The sequence below is a fragment of the Corvus cornix genome, chromosome 3, assembly GCF_000738735.6.
Source record: "Corvus cornix cornix isolate S_Up_H32 chromosome 3, ASM73873v5, whole genome shotgun sequence".
In the NCBI taxonomy this organism is placed as follows: domain Eukaryota; kingdom Metazoa; phylum Chordata; class Aves; order Passeriformes; family Corvidae; genus Corvus; species Corvus cornix.
This window is the reverse complement of record NC_047056.1, coordinates 86,172,514-86,190,252: the sequence shown is the minus strand read 5'-3', so window position 1 is coordinate 86,190,252 and position 17,739 is coordinate 86,172,514. Positions and strand designations below refer to the sequence as shown.

Here is a 17,739-nt window from a genome sequence, read left to right as displayed (position 1 = left end):
TTTTCTCATCTGACACTCCTAAGTATCATTTATGAGCTGGTGCTTCACAGAACTTGACTCTTCACAGCTTTTTTTGAATCACATGCACTATCCAGTGGACATTGGGATTCTTAAAATACAAATTATGAGTTGCAAAAATGAGAGAGGAAGCTAAATGGCCACATGTACCATCTCATTCTTATCCATCATGCATCTCTAAAATTTGGTTATATTAGCCTTATTTTAACTGTTAGATACACATTTGTCAGAAGGAATAATTCAAGAATTTACATTATTTCTGTGGGGGTTTTATTTAACATTATGGTTCATATTCGTCTTTGTTGTTACTCTTGTAATTATTGAAGTATAGTTGCAGGTAGGAATAGCTAGGAATCATTTAATGTATGAGTGCAAGAGATTATTGCCATCTTTTCACAAGACAATATGGCTTTAGGATGCTAAACAGATGTGGTTCCATGTAAATTTTAAATGATGAAAAACACTGTGGTTTTAATTTTCAGCTAAAAAAGCCCAATGCTCTTTTCAAAGGTAAACATCTTCCTTGACACATTTATATGACTGAAGAAAGCCCACAGGTGAAAACTACTGAAATTGAGAGATTGTAACCAAAAACAGAAGGAGAAAAGAAGACAAATATCTGAATATCATGTTGTAGTAAAAAAGCCCTAAGAATACTAATTTCTTCCTAATATGCACTTTCTTCCTTGAAGTCAGGCACACTGTGCCTAGCAGCCCCCTTTCTGGTTAGAGGTGGCTGAGTTGCGTGGGAAGTCATCACTGCAGTTCAGTTAGAGCCTTTGTGATTGTACTCAGTCAGAATTCGTTGGATCTGAACCAGTCCTTTTATTAACAAACTCAGCATAAATTGAATGCATATATTGCCTCTTCCTTACAACATTCTTAGGAGTGTTCTCCTAGGAGGATGTTGTAAAATTTTGGAAAATTACTTTTCTTTCTTGTTCTACATGCCTAATGCTTCCAGCTATCAAATAATGGAGTGTAATAATGAAGCCTCCAACAGAGCACTGGACTTTTTGAGCATCTCAATATGATTGAAAGAAATAGAGTTATTGATCATAAAAAAGCAAAATCTTACATACAGAGAGGAAAAAAAGCAATTCATTTATTTTAAATCCATACCGGTGAAAGAAAATTACATAATCATTCGTCTCTCTGTTTCAAGAGATAGTCTTCCAAACTTGTTGAAACCACCAAGGAAGAACACACACAAAAAAATATTATTTTTATTTTGTCTTAAAGCATTTTTGGTGCTACCAGACATAAATTTAATGCCTTTCTCCCAAAACTGTTTTAAGACATTTTTATATTTCATTTGCTTCTGACTGCTGTTCTGAAAATATTTTCAAAGAGATAGAGAACACCCAAACACCTTCAGAATGAATTTGTTGCATTCACTGATAAGAGGAGTGGAACATTTTTAGGTAAATAGCAGTTGATACAATGCACACAGACAGGTCTGAGTTTTTATTGATGACTGACTTCTGTACTAAATGAAAATGTGCTGGAGCATCCAAAGCATTTAGACATCATCTTCACTGTGATGTGTAGGATATTGGACATAAAAAGGAGTAAAAGATAAGACCCAAAAGTAAAATGCTAACCAAATGTAAAAAGGTGAGATTTCCTTTGTTAAAAGACTTGAAATGTTCCCAGTTTCCTTCCCAAGACATAGGAAACCATATTACATGTAGAGAATCATGCACATTTGCTATATGAAGATACAGACTGGGAAGACATTTAGACTAAAACCAACTAAAAGACATGGACTTTCCCCTAAGTCTGAATAAGTTAGGCTACTTGCACTTCGAATGCAAACATTATAGGAAAGGTTAAAATGTGTGAAAAATTGTTAGATATAGAACAGCATATATTTAATAATAATAATACATACCTGCAAATGTGAAGGTAAAGCTGTCTTAGGAAAAAAGAATAGCAGTGAAGAACTACTCAAAAAAAAAAAAGTAATTCCAATGAAAAAGATTAAGTTAAACAGGCAGCAAAACACCAGTGGTATCAGTAATTCTTTTTATATGTTGGGAGCCTAAGCAGTAAGATGCAAGAATTGAATTGCAGCTTTCTGTATAATAAATATGTAAGAAATGTTGTGAGTGAGTGATAATGGTAATGTAGTAGCGGGGTTCACTGTTACCTTAAAATCTAACATAGGGTTAAGTTTGTGTCAAAATGTAGCATAGGATCTCTATGAAATGAACTTTAATGCCTGAATAGAAGGAATATGACATTAAGCTTATGCTATCAATTAACCAAATGAGATAGTGGCAGTGGCTCTGGAGCACTGTGAATAACTACAAATACTGCAAAGGCAGAAAACATAACAATAATGGAAGATGAGTAGGCACTTAATGAAATTATCAGGTAAGAGGTTTAAAATAAACAAAGCACTTTTTCACTTAGTGTGTAATTAAATTGTCGAGCTGAATGTGCTGGATGTTCTAGAAGCCAAAAATCTAAATGAATTCCAAAACCTACTAGGCATGTTCACGGATGTCAGATCTATAAATGCTATTAAGTACAGCAGGTTCAAAAGGAACCTCCAGGTCAGGAAGTCCCCAAGTCCCTGACATCTCAAAGGATATCCAGAGATACATCACCGTAGGCTTACCTTTTTTCTATGCTGTCTTCCACATCAGAAAGGATGCTGAGCTAAATTAGACATTTTTCTACTCTACTGTGTAGAATCATGTTCTTACAACTGTTGTAAAGGACTCATTTCAGAGTGATTCCTGTCTACACTATTTTATCTTTTTTCTTTCACTTCAAAATTACTTTGTCTTAATAACAAACAAATAAACAGACTATGGTGGGGGCTTCTCACTATGGTAATAGTGACTCTTACTTGATCCTAATGACATTAAAGTATTTTTAAAATACTGATTCTTTGATCATTTAATTTTGGAGAGCAATGGCAATTTTAATTTGGAGGGAGGGAAGCTAGTCTGCAATATTTTAACCACTTAGCCCTGTCTGTAAACAGTGTAGTAAATGCTTGTTACATTCCTGGTGATAGTGAAGCAGGTTTTGTTGTTAGGGGTCGGCCATAGTTTTTCCAGACTTAAAAAATGAGTGAGGCAAATATTGTGCCCCATTATTGTCCATTCTTCCAACAAGAGAATAACTATCAAGCATAAAATAAACTTTCTTAACCCAAATGAACTATTTACCCCAATTGTAACTTCAGGGTTCAGTTTACTGGTATGCTCTGGCTGTGCTACATTGTCTCAGCCATGGAGAACATCTGTTAGCCCAACTGCTTGGTACAATCAGATCTGTGCAAGGCAGGTAGAGTGAATCTCGTGTGGTTTGCCTTGAGTAGCAACCATTTGCATTTTTAAAATGCTGAAGAGCAACTTCAGCTTTTTGAATGTAGATACTGCATTTGGCTCCAGACCACTGCAATACTGAACAAGTTATTTTCATGTCAGATCCAGGCAAAGTTGTTGGCCTTATGCTCAGGGATGCATGGAAACCACTTTGTTTTTTAAAGGTGTCAAATGACCTTGAGAAGAGAACACTCTAAATTTTATCTCCTCAAAACCTGTAACAGCAACTGGACTCCTGCTATCCAGTCCTATGCATTTCAGGAAGTGACACATCTTGGAGTTACCACCACAATGGACAGCATGGTATGAAGTAGCCTAAGAAATGCCTAACTAGCTCCTCCACTTACATGAGTGTGATTATTATAGGGGGGAAGTAACTCTCATGTTAACATTCTGCCCTGTTAAGTTTGTCAGCACAGTTACACTAAATGCACACATCACTGGAGTTGCTTCAACTATAATTTTTTTTTTTTTTTTTTTTTTTTTTTTGCCAGAGAATATGGTGAATTCCCTTGAAATCATGTTAAACTTGGCTGATGCTGGTTTAAATTGTCCCAAAGATATTGAAGTCAAACCTAAAATCAAGACAACTCATGCTGAATTCTGTCAATCTTAAAAATACATCTCCTGGTAAAAGTTTGTCAAAGTATCAATTTAGAAATGGATACAGCATTTATGTAAAGCCTTTTTGGTAACTAGATGATTGCAAAAAATGAGGAGTGAACAAATATAACTGTTCGTTGCTGCAGCATTGTTTATAGTGTATTTCAGCAAAAAGCATTTCCTTGGTGTTCAAAGTTGAAGGAGCAGGCAGAATGCTGCTTACAACACTTGTATTGTTGTGTTCTCCCTCAAAGCCCATGCAGGTTTCTAACTAAGCCAGTAATCAGTAGCTTCTGTAGAAGGAGATGACAAAGATTTTCCATCTGCATAGGAGCAGAATAATAGTTTCACACGCATAATTTCTGTTAACTGGTTCTTACATACCCCCTCCATAGGGATGTCAGAGAGATCAAATGTATACTTTCCATCCATTATCTGTTTCATTTGTGTCACAGTGTGGTTATAACTAGCAAATTGAGTGTGGTCTCAAAGGTAAGAAACAGCAAACATATTCTGAGCACAGAAGAAAAAATCCTGAATGCAAGAAAATTTGGATAAATTATAGACACTGGTGTATCAGTCTCTATAATTAAAGACAGGTTATGCTCATAAAAAGCTGTCTTCCTATAACAAAACAACAGATCACAGAAGGCCAAAATACAGCTTGTGTGAATTTATCAGTACAAGTTTTCATCTTTAGATATGGATATCTTTAAACTGTGCTATTTCTCTGATGACAAAAAGTGAAATAGCTTGCTCTTTTTTCTTTTATATGAAGGAAACCTTTGTGTCCTCTGTAGATGTACATCACTGTCAGAAAGTTGGATTCTGCTGCACTGAGTCTGAATTCTGCAGACTCACAGAGCTGCAAGAGCTGCTTTTTCAGTGGATGAAATTGCAGCCAGTCATGGCGAAGTGATACCCAGTTACAACTTACTGATAAATGCATTATAATGTTACATAGATGTATTACAAAGTTATCATGTATCAGTGCTGTTTCACTTAGAAGTGTTGAACTGAAATGTCAAGATATCAGGCGATGATTATTTTGTTATATAGTTTCACTCTGTTTCACACCATCTTTCTAGGGGAGGAAAGAGGCTCACAAATCTCACCATGGTTTAAAAAAAAAAAAAAAAAAAAAAAAGTCTGCAAACGAGTACCATGAAGGAAAGCATGCTGCTGGGAAGTAACAAGCACCTTTGTATTTAAGATAACCACACTTTGTGGGTGATCTCATAAAACCCGGCAATCTGCTTCCCAAAAGCTCTACATCACAATTACACAATGGTAAATTGAATTGGGACCATGAATACATCTTGAGGATGGAGAAAGGAAAGAGAGCTAGTTATATAAATGGAAAGGGCAAAAAGATGTGTTTGAAACTATAAACAACTCTTACTGAACTGAATTAATGAAAGTGAGAAAATTATTTCAGTGTCAGTATTGGTACAGCTCTATTTCATACCTATAATTAGAGATTCACAGGAGAATAGATTATAAACCTCCCTCCTTTAACATGGGAAATTACCTACCTCCTAACTTCTAGGTAAAAGTGCCAATGAAACATGCCTATTCTCTGTCTCACTGATTGCTGATATCTTTTGCTTCAGCCTGAGGCACTAAGAGGTTTTGCTCCAAAATTCTCTTTCAGAAGAGTAAGACACTCTGTTGAGAAGTAGGGCATTCAAATTCCTCCAGAAATATAGAGGAATGGGGCCCAAGGCCTTCTATATCTTATGGCAGTGCTTTAACCCAGAGGATAGGAAAAAAGAGAACTACATCTCTTTGACTACAATTTTTGTGAATTTTCTCTGCAATACTTTTTCCAGACACATCTGCCCAGAAAATTCAACCTGCATTTTCAAATAGTTTCAGGATATTTTCACAGGCACTACAACATAAAAAGAAAGGAAAAAAATGTTCATATTAATCTAAGTTCATATCTCCAAGCATCATTAACCACAACCTATCTCTCCGATTGTTTCACAGAACTGTGCAGATAGTACAGTAGTGGCGACATGAGAAAAGTCTACTTGAAGCTGAGTGTTTGCATAGCATTTGGTGTTCTAAGACTTTTACTTTATTGGGTATAATTTTGGTCAACTCACTATTAAGAAAGTATACTTTAGCTGGAGATGATCCAGGAAGCCTCAATATAGCTAATACAAAGATGTGAGGACTAATATGAAAAAGATGATGAACAGCATGTGAACTTTTAATTTTTTCCAAACACTCTCAGTTTACTGTATTTTTGTTGTGATCAGCTGTTTCTATCCCTCAGTTACAACCCTGTTTATATAAATCACTGTGCATCTTTAGTGGGAATGTAGCTTACATTGGAGAGAGAGTGTATATAGTAGTACAGAATCTATCCTTAGCAAAAGTTCTAATTTTCCTTTATTATGTTACTTTGAAATCACTTCTATGTCCCCATAAGCATTTCCTGTGACCATTTCTTTTCTTCTGCTAGTGCTGAGCTTGTGCAATGACTCTGTCATCTCTAAGCTATTGATCTGTCTGACATCTGATTCAACCTGTTCAGAGTTATCTGGAATGCCCCAAAGACAGATCAAAGAGATTCATTACCTGCTTCTCTGACACAAAATGTCTGGAAGAACAACACTTTTCCTCAGTCAACAAGAAATTCTTGGAGATTTTTTTTTTTAAATGATAATTTTTTTTTTTAAATTATGAGAAGATTATTCACTTAAATAGCAAAATAGTAGCAAAATAAATACAAAAAATTACTTATGTAAATAGAATTCTCCTTGATTAGGCCATGGCTCAATAGGATCTCCTGTGCACTTCTTCTCTGGCTAAGTTGGATACTTAAATTGAAGTTGAGTCACCTTTAAACAAAAGCCAACTGGAGTCTTAATAAAAAAAAAGTAATCTATAAATATATATAAACAAAAGAATGTCTTTTTTAAAATTATCTCTCATTTTTATGAGTACCGAACTGTCAATATTTCAGCACACAGTTTCCTTGCACCAATGTGTGTAAATGGGTATTTACAGACACAAATGAAAAAGTTACTGCTGACTGCTGTCAAATCTTGTTCAGATCTTCAGTTGCCTTGTATTACAATACATCTGTAAGTTCAATTTACAACAGCTTTGAGATAGGCAGAATCTGTGTTTGCACTTCAGAAGTCTAATTCAAAAGAATTCTTGAGAATCCAGATTGTATATCTGCACTAAAATTAGGAAAATTAAACTATTCTTAGTTTATTCCTTCAGAATTTTGTTTAGGTCACCCGGAAATACTAGCCAAATGGGTAGAAGCACAAAAGAAGTATTAATCAGCATCTCCAACACAATGAAGTACAAGTTTCAGGAGTACCTAAATTCCTTGTAGGGATAACCTGGTGGTCAAAGATCTGATTCTGGTAAACAAATGTTACTATCACTGACTTCACAGAGGTCAGGCCTATGTTTTGTCTTTGTATTCAAACACCCTGTTCTTTTAAAATTAACTGAAATTATACTGTGACTTTGACAAAACTGTGCCTACATTTTTGACTACTTCTATTGTAGTAGTATTATTATTATTATTCTATTTTATTAGTACAGGATTTTTAAAATATGTGTTGTGCTTCTTAGAAAGATCTTAACCATCTTAAGCACACAGAAATAAGAAGCACTGTAAAGAAAGTAAGGGTGTTTTTCTGTGGAAGCTAAGGAGAAACAACTCAGGGGGAAAAGGTGAGTCATCAATATTTAGGTCAGTAGAAATAAAAGCACAACTCACAGTGGCAGACAGACAGGAGGGAAGGAACAGAGCAGGTGGGTGAGGCTGAAAGCAGACTCAAAGAAAGACAATAGGCTGGACTGACTCCAGGCACAGCATGGAAAACAACAAGCAAAACACTGACAAGATACACCACAACGTGTGCTAGAGGCAAGGCTGAGAACCTGTCTCTGTGGGAGAAGTGTCTTATACTGTAATTAACTGGGAAGTATTCAGGAAAAGAAAATATTCAAACAAAGTGTGAACTTCTGTGGAAAAACAGACTCTGCTAGCTAGACACCTAAATTAACATGTTGTAAGCAAAGTTAAAACTGTATCAATTGAATTTCTTCAAGACATTGACAAAGACAGCATTTTTTCTCTCTTATATTGTAGGATTTTGGAAGCAGGACTGTTTTTCTTTTTCAAGCACCAAGAGTTTCTTTGGTTATATATTCAAGAGATGCTCCAAGTATATACTTTTCTTCTTCGTGTAGGTCGTACAAGAGTCATGGACAAGAGACATAACTGTGAAATGGAAGCGACTCAAAGTAAATTAAGAGACATTTCCAGATTGGTGGGGTAGAAGTGAAGGCTACACCATCTACTTAGAGATGAGATATGTAGAAAGGACAGGCCTGGAAAAGAAGTGTTAATTGAATGAATGGCAGAGGGAGAGAAAAGCAAGTTCAGAGTTAGCCACTGTAGGTAGAAACTGGAATACAGATATAAACAGAATACAGATAAAACTTCGGGCTTATCCTAAGCCTTTGCCATTTTGAAAATATAACATACACATAAGGGAAATCTAATGGGTTTTTTTTAATGTAACTTTGTTTGTGAACTGTGGAGTTTCTCCAAAGTACAAAGTTCATAGTTCATTGTGCCTATCAAGTCCTTCGTTAATATACTCCAATCCTTTTCTGAATCTGTTTTCTCCAGCAACATGAAAACTGAAGCTGGCATTACCATTCCAGTTTTTTCCCTTGGGTGTTCTTGAGCATCTCAGGAATGCACTGTTGGATCCAGTGAATACTTGTTCACTGTGTGTTAATCCTGTCTCTGCTTCCTCTGAAGCTTGTAGTTTTGCAGGTGATATGGATAGATTGCACTGGTAGCAGAGTTGCCAAGCAAAGAGGTTAGTTGGCTGGGAACACACTTTATATTCCCAGCAATACTGAATGACCCTGGGAAAATGACTTCTCTTTTCTGTGCAAAAGCTTTACCACCTCTGACATGTAAATAACTTCGACCTCACTTGCAAGCTTCTTTTCAGATACAGAGTTGTACAACTCTCTTAATTTTCCCTCATTTTTAGTGACTTTGGTGATGTGTTTATTCATTTCAACAGCAAGTTATTTAATTAGCTAGAAACTAACTCCACTCAGTGATCAGTTTCTTCAGGTTGATTTTGTTCTCTGGCCCACTTTACCTGCTTTGTCCCTGTTCCTTTTTCCAAATATTTTTCTCAAAACTTGTAAAGGGAAAAGAAAATTAGCTGGAAATGTTGCAAGCTCAGTGTGACCTGAATAAATGTGATATTCAGAGCTACTCATATGCAGATATGGCAGAAAAGAGGAGAGCTTTCAAAATTTTCATAATTGATGGGGCAAAGAAAACAGGAACTCCAAAGAAGCTTCCTAAAGAACAGTTAGATGAGGCTCTTAAGAGATGAAAAAGCTGTAGATATTGACCTTCTTTTTGAGATACTCAAGAAGGATCAATAATATAGAGATCACAGTGGAAGGAAAAAAAACCTCAGAAAGCTATTGTCAGAATCACATGATAGATCATAAAGAACCTGTAAAAGAAATGTTCTGAGTACAGTGAGGACTGAAAACGAAGTTTAAAATAATGAAGGAATCTATGTTGTAAAAGCTAGTCAGGGAACAGGGAGGATGATCACTGGGTTTGCATAAGAAGAGGTTAGAGATTATGAGGTCAAATATGTATGGTTTCCAAAACTAGGGGAATAGTGACAGTTCTACACAGAGAGAAAAATACCTAGTGGAGGTTAAAAAAGAAGGCTGATCTACTGATTTTATGTATAATACAAATGATGATAAATGACCACACCTATAAATAAGAATATAAATAAGGAAAAACTAAGTTATCAGCTGTATTCACAGATACCTACGTGGTTTTTGTGTGCATCTGAAATGTTTACTCACTCCTTTATATTATGGATGTTGCTTATCTTAAACAGCTTCAGTGTCTTTGGCTTTGCAGAGGAGAAATTCTTAGACTTGCTTTTTTTTAAGATTGGAAGTCTTCCATAAAAAAAAGTGTAGCACTTCAGTTCCTCAGGATGGCTTTACACCATACTCACTGATCTGAAATTATTGCAGCAGTTCACTTTTTGTAATACGTGTCTTTCTTTTAAATGGTAGGGGTTCTGGGCTTGCAAATGAGAAAATAATTTTAAATTATTGGTGTGCTTCATATTTTTAGGAGACCTTCATTCTTCCAAATTAGAATTCTAATTTGTGAAGCGCTCCAATAACTTTAAATTGCTGTGTACTCTTGATCCAAACTCTAAACTTTCCAAAGTGAAGACCTTATAAAACTGCTGAAATAATTCTGAATTAAATTACAGATACATGACTAGAATTTCAATTTATTTTTATTTTAAATCCTTAATTTTAAAAAATCCTTATCTGAACCAACTACATAAGTATAAACTCATATCATATGTTCAGTTTCTGATGCTCTTGAATTTTTCATGATCATGTTAAAAACTTTCTGTTTAATTATTGCAAATGTCAAAGTATTGTTGGGAAAAGCTGAATCCTTTAGTATGTTTTTGAAAGGGACTATTTCTTCATTTTCTATCACACAATATGTATAGACTTCGGACTACTTGCAGGTTGTTAAGTTTTTGTGTATATGGCCCACAAAAAACTTGTCTGTAGTTACCATAGACAGAACCATCTGATGATCTCCTGTGGTAGGCTGGGAAAGCCAGAAGCAGAAGATGATCAACATTTGGAGAGCTGGCTATTTCCCCAATTCTACCTTTTGTCTTGCAAAGCAGCAAGAATGTATATTGAACCTTTACTTTTAAGGCTTTGGAATGCAAGATTTGGTCATGTATGTGCATGATTTTTGCTGTCTGTCCACAACCTATCCTGAGTTATGAAGGACTAATACATAGTGTACCAGTGTTTAGGCATAAAACAAATATAAAGTCAGAGAAAACAGTTTCTCTTCTATCCAGATAAAATCTGCTGGATGCTCAGCCCTATTATGCATATTTTTTGTGTAAAACCATTGACCCAGAATTTTCTGGACATTTGTAAAGCAGAGTGTGGAGCAGCATCCCATGGAAAATTTTATGCATAGCACTTGTATAATTCCATAAAAAAACATCTGAATGCTCAGAAATTTGAGGGAGCAACAGTGAAATCTGAATGCACACTTTGTTGAATTCATATGTTGGCATTTGAATTTGCTATATACACACATGATTTTCCCCTTAAATGTGTCAAATTCCCCAGAATTTCATCCAACTACAAACATATTACCATAGTCACAGAAAAATGCAAACAAGTATGTGACCTTCTTTATATTTAAAATAAGGAACAACATATTCCTCCTTAGCCTGCTAAAGAGGTAGAAGGGATTCAAAACTTGACATTGATTTTTTAAAGGGCCACTTACCTGGTACATTCAGTCTCACAGTGCTCCATTGATGCCAATCACCTTAATCAGCTGAATAAACTCAGTTCATGCCTGCTGTGCATAACTGAAGAGGTACAAACAAGCAAAGCAAAACTGGCTCAAAATTTTACGAATAACATTAAAAAGGCATTAGGTTTAAATGCTAAGCAAATAGAATAAAAATTGAGGAGATGTGCAGGTATCCTGGCATTGAATTTTATTTGACCCTGGCTAAAAATTGATTTCTATGTCTTCTCTTAACAATAAGTAGTTGGAACAGTGATTCTTCATTCTTCTGTTAAAGCTTCTTTTACATTGATATATACTTTCCATTACCTTTAAAAGAATATGCTAACATAAACACCAAAAGTTGAGACTTTTAATCTGAATAATGATGCAAATGTAGTGAAATATTTTCATCTTAGAGAATGGAGTGAAGCCCCTTTCTCAGCTGTCTGCCCTCCCTTTCAAGCCCAAACTCCATGCAGCTCTGAACTGCCTGGGGCTAACTTAAGACCTTGGATGACAAAAATTGGTGTAAAAATATTTGTTTCAATGCCAAAGATGGTACAGGCTCCTGTTATAAATAAATGCCAAGCATATCCATGCATATGAATGGTTTTACAGTTTTCATGGAAAGTTTATGGTCCAGGTTGGCTACATAAGAACAATACTTTTGCGTGTACTTGGTACCCAGTGACATTTCTTCACACCAAAGGCACCTCCAAAATGCTCACGGTTTATCCTGGAAGTGAAGATAGCTCTCTTTTTTGCACCACATCTGTAAGCAGATAGAATTAATTAGTTCCCAACTTTCTTAGTTCCTCTTCTCTTTTCTGGTGAGTCCAGATTCAGCCAATAACCACATTACTCACTTTGTCTGCTGGCTTAGTTAAGGATTATGTCGTAGCTGTGGATTTGACCCAGAGACTCTTCCTGATGAGATCCTGAACCAGATGCCATTCTTATCACCAGGAAAAGAAGGGCAGTGCAGTGATGTATTGTTTTAAACTCTCCTACTCCACTGACCTGCCAGTGGGAGTCCCCAGCCCAGCTGCAAGTTGGCTCTCTGCCACCATCAGCTCTGTTTGAACAGGAAACCCTGCTTTTAACACAGAGAAAATCAATGCGGTGAGCAATGGGATGTGAGAAATTACATGCAAGCAGTATAGTTATTTTAGGAATTACTTTTCCCCTATGTTTTCCAGCCATTTTCCCCTATTCCATTTACAAAGAAATGAGTTAAGAAGAGGAACAAAATTAATCAGATGAGCAGCAGGAGAAACAACTACTCACAATAAAAATATTTGTTCTGAAGACATGTTCACAGAAGTTTTCATTTTGGAGTAGTAGTTAAATTCATTTTTCTATAAAAATTTATAGAGTTTAAGGGAAACCAATAACATCATAACTAGAGAGTTTTGAGCCAATTTTGGTTAATATTCAGGAATTTTAAGTCTTAAATACCCATGCTTCAGAAAAGAAAGGAAAATAATTCCTCTCATGCTGACAAAGAGGAAATCACTTAATATACCTAAAAATTTCTTGTCTAGAAATCCTCAGGGGGAACCTTACATATTGAGTAAACCTTATGTGAGAATGACAAAAACTTGTCGCATGAAAAATACATGTTGCATTTATTCATAGCAGACCATCTGAACATACTGTTCTTGTTCTGACATGTGAGAGAGAACCTATAAACAGCTGACCTCGTTTCATCTAGAGAAAAGAGATTACTTTTATGGACTTGTTTGGGAGTTTTTATAAATTTATTTCACATACAAAGAAATAGAAAGCTGGAAATGAAGACTGTGTAAATTTTATGCAAAATTTCAGTCTGCCTTGAATTCCAGACCCTATTGACAGAAACATTGATTTTCAAATTTTAGACTAAAATTCCTCAGATTATGGCTGGTTTGATTCTTTTAAATATGAACTAATTGAAAAAGTAGGCTCTGCTTTTTGTTAAAACTAAGTGACTGTTTGTTGAGGAAGTCAAACTCAACAGACAAAAGTTCTGCCTTGTGTTTGATATTCAGATAAAACACAAAACCAGTAAACATTAACATGGCTTCAGATTTTACTGCAACCTCTTCAAAGAGCTCTACCAGAAACTATCTTTTGAAGAGACACTCTTCATTTTATGTCCACTGGGATTGCATCTGAGTTTGATACCATCTACTAATATTAATCTACTTGTTGTGCAAAAATCACTTTAAGAACACTGCAACTCTCCAAATAAGTTTTAAAACACATGCTCCAAAAGTCTCTATCTGTAATTACATAAAATTAAAAGATACTCTGAAAATTGTGCCAAAATAGTTCTTGAATTTAAATTCAGTTTCTTCAGCTCAAAATTGCCAGTGGCTATTCTCACTGTTGTTATTGGGTGTGTATCATATTGGTTTGGAACTCTACTGCTATACACCTACCACCACTTTTTGATTTATAAAAGACACATGATTTTAGTGCTATGACATCTGATTCTTGGTCCTCACTGTTGCAGAATTCTTTATAGTGAGCCCACAATGACAGATTTAGAAAATAATGAGGATTTAAAATGGTGTCTATTCCTCCTAAGCATTGTATATTTCAGAGGCATTAAATTGTACGAAATTTATAAATGTCCAAACCTTGTCATCAGCTTGGCATGCAGGCAGCACAGATGTGACAGAAGAAATATTAAGGGCTAATTTTATAACATCAATCTGTTTTTAATCAGCATATAAATGAAATTTAGGCCCACATTGACAGATCAGATTATTGAAGAGAAGCAGGTACAGATTAAAAATCATGGCCTTGAGAAGAGAAACCTGTGTGACACCTGCAGAGAAATTTTTGTGGAACTGATCAAGCCACAGGAGGTAAGACAATCTCATTTGGATAGAATTAAGTAGAACCAAGAAATAACACTTCAAAGCACCTCTTACAAGAATTGAGTATCTACTTATGTCAAAGACAGCTATTATAAGTAGGAGGCTAACTAGAAAAAAATCTGTGTCTATTCTCAAGGAGTTGCTGGTGACTGTAATGCTGAAAGTTTGGTAATGTATTGTGGTCTGAAACCAAACTAGTCCTAAAAGAGGAAGTGCCCATCAGAAGGCAAATGAACACCTATCAATTCAAGAGAATTAGCAGAAAAGCCCCAGATTATCACAGAAATGATCTAATTATAAGAGAAATGAAAGTTAAAATTAATTTCAGTGTCCTATACAAGTTTTTACAGTGACTAACAAATATGAATAAGTTTTCCTGAACCAAAGTTAGGATATTAACAGAGCAAATAGAATCATAGAATCATTTAGGTTGCAAAAGACCTCTAAGATCATTGGGCCCAATCATTAATGTAACACTGACAAGTCCAACACTAAATCATGTCCCTCAGTGCCACATCTACACATCTTTTAAATACCTCTAGGGGTACTCACTTAACCACTTCCCTTGGCAGCCCATTCCAATGCCTGGCAATCCTTTCTGTGAAGAAGTTTTTTCATAATAGCCAATCTAAACCTCCCCTAATGCAACATGAACCCATTTCCTCTTGCCCTGTCACTTGTTACTTGCAGAAAGAGACTGACTCCCACCACATTACACCCTCCTTTCAGGCAGTTGTAGAAAGCAATAAGACTCCCCCAGAGCCTCCTTTTCTCCAGGTTAAACACCCCCAGCTCCCTCAGCCACTCCTGACTGGACTTGTGCTCCACATCCTTCCTCAGCTCCTTTGCCCTTCTCTGGACTTGCTCCAGCACCTCAGTGTAGTGAGGGGCCCAGAACTGGACACAGGACTTGAGGTGTGACCTCACCAGTGCCGAGTACAGGGGAAAAAAATCACTCCCTGGTCCTGCTGGCCGCACAATTTCTGATCTAATCCTATCAAATTGATAACTGTTTTTGAGGAGACCTGACAGTGAATATTTCTTGGGTTTGAAGCACTGTTTAATTTAACCATCAGCTTGAGTACAAGAAACAGGAAAAACATGAAGAGTAATAAGGACATGATCACCTGCTGTTTTGAAGAGAAAAAGTACCAAATCCTAGCCAAAAAAATAGGAACGTCTGAGAGGAGGTTACTTTGTTACTAAGAAAATCAAAGCAATTTGTCGCAGGTGCTAGAAAGGACTCCCAGGTTACCTTCAAGTTTTTGCAACTGTAGCAGAGGAATCAATCAATCCATGTAAGTGTATGCCCAAAAGTGAAAGCATTTTCCCATGCTGTAATTAGTATAATGACTGATAAATATCCAGTGGTTACACATTGATAATAGATAACAAAGGGCTGATTATTGAGCCCTGGGGATGCCTCAAGTCTGGCTCCACATGGATGATTAAAAGTTGTCTGTAGGGTGTTAAATCTATTAGAAGCATTCAAGTGTAATACAAGTAATTCCCAGACATGTTTCAGGAGTAGAAAACAAAATTTCACGGTTTGTAATATCAAATGTTGCAGTAAACTTACAGAGAAAGGAAAGGAAAACCCTTCCCACAGTTAGTCAGCAGACCATTTTTCATTTTTTGTCTGCTAGGAGGAACTTCAAGGCAGACTTGAGATATTCTTCACCAGCTTTGTTCCAATTGAGCAAAACCCAAACAAGTCCCTCATACATGAGGATTTAGGCAAAAATTAGAGAAACTGAAATTAATTTGCCAAACAAAAAAAAACCCCAACACCAAAGCCAGAAACAACAGGAGAAAATGACACAAAAAACCAAAACCAAACCCAAATAAACAGAAAAGGATGAAAACTATTGTCTCATAATGTGATTCATAAGAGGCAATGCAGTGGACAGAGAGACGACTACATCAGACAGTATGAAATACTGAAGAAGGGTACCTGAAGTATTTTTCTTTTCAGTGTTGGGTACATAAGTAGAAATAGACATGGAGAATCAGACATCTCAGTGAAGCTTAATTCAATACTTTACAGTTGTAGATGGTGTCGCAGCGGGGATTACTGCAACAAGCATATTTCAAACCAGGAGTCCCGGGAAATGAAGTATATATGGACAGATTCGTGGTAGATGTTTCAGAGATGTTTATTTCTCCAGCCGCATGGCCGGGGCTCAGCTCAGGAACTCCACAGTCACGGGACCCCAGGGTCCTTGGCCACACAGGGGAACACAAACCAACCGATGGGAAACAAAGGTGACCAGGGGCAGGGAAATCCCGTGTCTCCCCCCCAGGGCCCATCTCCCAGGGCTCCATGGCAGGGGGGGAGGGCCCCAACAGATGGCATTACATGTTTATGGACAATTGTCTAGCTGCTTTTATTAAAGAGGATCAATGAGGCACGCATCTATGAGATTATGGATTTTTATGATGGCCTTTTATATGATGAACTCTGTGATGGCCTTCAAGAGTATTTGCTTTTGAAGCTATAATTCTATCCTCATTTTCCTTCTGAATGCTTTCCTTCTGGAGCTTCCTTCTCAAAGATGAGTTTCAACCACAACCACTTTTACTGTTGTTGAAGTTGAATCATTCTGAAAAAAATAAAATAGCTTTCCTAGGTGTGGAGGGATCAAATTAAATAAATCCTGTTTCTGTAGCCAAATTGATTTCCAAGAGAACAGAATGAGGGGAAAATTCTGGATTCTGGGCTCGTTTGCATACTGTTTGCATTCTGGGTGTCTTCTCTATCAGCAATTCTGACAGAGCCCTGAAAGCAGGACACAGTCAAAGACTGTTTCAAATTGCAAGAATGGGGCATACCTGTGTTTCTACAGACAGTCATAATCTACTTTATTTACTGGTTCCATAATTCTGGTGTTCTGTCTATGGTTCATTTCAGCCTGAAACGTGCCTAGGTCTCTACTTGCAGCTTGGTGCTGCAAGGCTCACCATGCTGGGAGGTGAGATACAGGTAACTCAGTCCCCTCACAGAGCACAAATCCGAGAAATTTGTCTCCTTTTCATAATACACATAGATGTTTTAAATTTTTTTTTCCCCTTGTGCTAATGCCAGTGCAAATATTAAGGGCCACATCCCTCACACATACCAAAACTATGACTTTCTGTGTCTGATTTTCCTCCTGTGCTAAGGAGATCAGTATAACATAAATACACAGTGCCTACCCAGTAGTCCTGGATCATCTGGGGCCCATCCCAACCAAAAAGCTTTAGATCTGCCACAGCAAACTGAGGGTAATAAGCATTCTCCAATCATTTCCAACAGGCTAAGCCAGAGATGCCTAGTATCTACACTGCATCCCACCATGTTTTAGCAGGGAGCAAAGAGAAATTTCCTGATGCTCATCTCACCTCCATTAAGAAAGCAGTTCTTTTCTATTAATGCTGAAGCTATCTGTGGGATTCATTGTACATAGGATCATTATAGAGTCCTGTGTTTATGGACCTGCCTTAAATCAGAGTTCAGGATAGATAT

General features: G+C 36.6%; 1 protein-coding gene across 11 annotated transcripts in view; it reads left to right on the top strand.

Moving 5' to 3' along the window:
- Positions 1-17,739, top strand: part of ADGRB3 (adhesion G protein-coupled receptor B3) — a 448,905-nt gene that overhangs the window by 311,647 nt on the left and 119,519 nt on the right. The gene's annotated exons all lie outside the window — the stretch shown is intronic.